Here is a 3,794-nt window from a genome sequence, read left to right as displayed (position 1 = left end):
AGAGAAGTAGAGAAAAAGAAAATAGTAAGTATGTGAGGTGATGGACGTATTGATTAGCCTGATGGCGATTATTTCATAGTGTGTGCATATATCAAAACACATGTCTGCACAACTCCCTCCTGATCACACCCATCCTTCCCTTCCAAGGAATGAAGGGTGGGTCCCCAGATTCAAGTGCTTCGGGTAGGGGGCCAAGAGGAGAGCAATAGTGTGGCTCCCACACTCCTTGTGAGGAACTTTCTGTGAGCCCATTGCATTTGCCAGTATCCAGTTTTGTATTCTTTTGTTAGACCCGATGTCTGTTGGAAGGGAGGCAAAGCTCCCCTTTGAGACCCTCCCTTCAACTCTTGGAAGTACCAAAGACGAGTTAATGCCTGTTGATGACTCTGCTCTGGGTCCAGCTATCTCAGATCCCGTATCAGGATCCTTTTGAGAAACTGTTCCACCTACACTGTGCCTGGCACCCAGAGAGCCTCTTGCTTCTAGAGCCTCCTGGTAACAGATGGTGTCTGGTCATTCTCCCCCTGCCACTCAGAGCCCACATGAATGCACAAAATCAGGCCCACAAAAATAGCCAGTGTGCAGCACAAAACAAAATGCTCAAGTCTGGCCCCATGTTGAGCTTTTGTTAACAACTACTGATCTATGAAACGCTGATTAAAACCAAGTTGGAGCTGCCATCTTGCGTCCCCGCGTGTGTGCACCTAATCTCTGCTGGTCCGCACGAGACCCCCCGCGCGGTCCCATTTCCGCTCCAACAAGATGAAAGAAACTATCACGAACCAGGAGAAACTCGCCAAACTGCAAGCACAAGTGCGCATTGGTGGGAAAGGAACTGCTCGCCAAAAGAAGAAGGTGGTTCATAGAGTGGCTACAGCAGATGATAAAAAACTTCAGTTCTCCTTTAAAAAGTTAGGGGTAAACAATATCTCTGGTATTGAAGAAGTGAATATGTTCACAAACCAAGGAACAATGATCCATTTTAACAACCCCAAAGTTCAGGCATCACTGGCAGCGAACACTTCCACCATTCCAGGCCATGCTGAGACAAAGCAGCTGACAGAAATGCTATCCAGTACCTTAAACCAACTTGGTGCAGACAGTCTGACTAGTTTAAGAAGACTGGCTGAAGCTCTGCCCAAACAATTTGTGGATGGAAAAGCACCACTTGCTACCGGAGAGGAGGATGATGATGAAGTTCCAGATCTTGTGGAGTATTTTGATGAAGCTTCCAAGAATGAAGCAAACTGAATTGAGTCAACTTCTGAAGAACATAAAACTTGAAGAAGTTACTGGGAGCTGCTATTTTATATTATGACTGCTTTTTAAAATTTTGTTCCTGGATCTGATAAAATCTAGATCTCTAAAATTTTTAAGCCCAAGCCCCTTGGACACTGCAGCTCTTTTCAGTTTTTGCTTATACACAATTCATTCTTTACAGCTATTTAAGCTGAAGAAGCCTGGGAATAAAGTTTGAAACAAGGTTAATAAAGTTCTTTGCCTAAAAAAAAAAACAAGTTGAAAACAAACTACTATTTTTGTTCTGGATTTTACATGTGAACATCTCTGTTTAAACTGAAGATAGTAGGAGAAAAAGTTGCTACAGTTTTTCACTCACAAAAACAATCTACTCTAGTCCCAAATCAGAATGCTTTCCTTTTATCCCTTCTGTTGCTGGGGAGATAACAGCAGTTTAGAGTCTAGTAGAGGAAGTTGATCTGACCTTGGCACAAAACTTTTTGTCAAGTCAAGAGATACAGAGGCTGGACATACTCTGGGCAGTGTGTGAATATCTAGTCAACAGTAGATCAGAGCCATGCACGAGCTGCCAGTCTCAGGACAACTATAGGGACAAGACTTTGGGTTCAGGAGGGTTCACCCCAGAGGGTCACAAAAGCTGAATTTAAGGCTTTCCACACCCAGGGAAATGGTCCAGACAGAGAACAGATACAAGTTTCAGAGACAAGCCCCTGAGGTAGTCAGACATGTCTCGCTGTTGTTCAATTTTTGCCAAGGGGGTTGCTATGGGAAAGGATAGGCTCAGAGTGTCACGCTATTTGCAATGCACTTGATAGTCTAAAACATTGTTTTTTGACTACAGCCGTCTGGTCCCCTGAGAGCCACGCCTGGACTGCACTTTCCTGGCCACCTCGGGAGATTCCTGAATGACTTCTGTGTTCAGCCTTAGTCACATCGAGAACCGCACATTCAGAAAGAGCCCCTTGAAACTGCCTCCTGTTTGAGTTGTTAGGGTGATGATGAGGATATTGTCTCTTACGACACACAGGGCCTCCTGAGAGTTGTAATAAAGGAAGTTCCAGGAACAGCTCTTCTTCTCGTGAATAGCTGGTTTATTTTTGCTTTAACGATTGTGTGAGTCTTGTCACTGGCAGCACTGCCCACTTTGTTTGGGCTGCTGACTGGCTCTGAGTCCAGCCTGTGTCATGCCACCAGCAAAGAGCACAGGATCCTACGACACGTGTCGTATACACCTGAGTCATCCCTGAAACTGACATCTTTCCTACACCAGACTTTTTTGATGGCATTGCCTTTTTATTATTATTTTTTCATCCTGTTTAATTCTACATGTCTCGGCAAGCCACTTGAAACACTCTGTGGGGGGCGCCCGGGTGGCTCAGTCGGTCCTGGGATCGAGCCCCGCATCGGGCTCCTTCCTCGGGGGGAGCCTGCTTCTCCCTCTCCCGCTCCCCCTGCTTGTGTTCCCTCTCTTGCTGTGTCTCTCTCTGTCAAATAAATAAATAAAATCTTTTCAAAAAATAAAATAAACACTCTGTGGGAGAGAGATAAGGTATAAACAAGTGAAAATACATCAGACAGGTAACTGACAGAAATCATTTGTTTTAAAATACTTTTACCTCACTTCTTTTGTAATCTTGCCTTGTCTGCCTTTAAATGGCTGTGTTTCCAAGCCATCATTTTCCTTATTGAAGTGTAGAATGTATTTTTAAATGAATGTGATATTTTTTAACTTGCTGGATTTATTCTCACTATTGGACTTCCAAATGATGTGCCATACAGAGCTTCTAATGAGCTCTGCAAGAGCATTCTGGGGGTGCTTTCCAAGACAAAACAGACTTTTCTAGCTAGGTCTTGGGAGCACCAACAAGCGTGGACAGTGGTGGAAAGCAGCACAGCCGAATGGAAGAACCTAGCGTTCCGGAGTAATGTGTGCGAAGTGTGGAAAGTAGGAGCAGGTCACTCTGGTCTGTATCCTTCCCACTGCTTCCTTCCTCTGGCCACAGTGAATGATCCCCCTTCCTCCTCTGAGCCTCAGGTTTCTCCTCAGAAAAATGAGGAGAGTTGCCAAGTGGTTAGATCTGGTTAGGAGGACAGCATGGCAGGAAGAGCACAGAACACCGTCTGGGAGGGCAGGCTTTGAGACAGGGAAGTCCCTGGGAGGGGATGAAAGGGTGGACGGCCAAGCGGCTCAGCTGAGAAGCACCTCCCATCCCAGTTTCGTCCGAGACTGGCTCCAGGAGGCACATCAGTGCTGGCAGTGAAGCCCGGGGACTTTGGGGGAGGAGGGTCGGGGCGGGAGAGTGAACCAGAGAATCTGTATCAGGAAATGACGGATCTGTGTGAGGACAGAAAGGATTATCAGAGTTTTTAGAAATCAAGCAGAGCTTATCGTGTTCACATATAGTTTCAGTTTTTCTCGCTCTACTTCTCCCTAGTATCATTTTTTAAAAAACAGACATATCTTTTTTTTTAAAGATTTTATTTATTTGTCAGAGAGAGGGGTGGGGGCGGGCAGAGGAAGAAGCAGGCTTCCC

The 3,794-nt window shown here is 45.5% G+C and overlaps 1 pseudogene; it reads left to right on the top strand.

Annotated features, from left to right (window-relative positions):
* Nucleotides 1-762: 762 nt before the first annotated feature.
* Nucleotides 763-1,454, top strand: LOC148162362 (transcription factor BTF3 pseudogene; annotated as a pseudogene).
* The last annotated feature ends 2,340 nt before the right edge of the window (nt 1,455-3,794 follow it).

This window comes from Eumetopias jubatus, unplaced genomic scaffold (genome assembly GCF_037043125.1).
Source record: "Eumetopias jubatus isolate StellerSeaLion01/CBP00866 unplaced genomic scaffold, mEumJub1_p1.0 scaffold_15, whole genome shotgun sequence".
In the NCBI taxonomy this organism is placed as follows: domain Eukaryota; kingdom Metazoa; phylum Chordata; class Mammalia; order Carnivora; family Otariidae; genus Eumetopias; species Eumetopias jubatus.
This window is presented reverse-complemented; position numbering and strand designations above follow the sequence as displayed.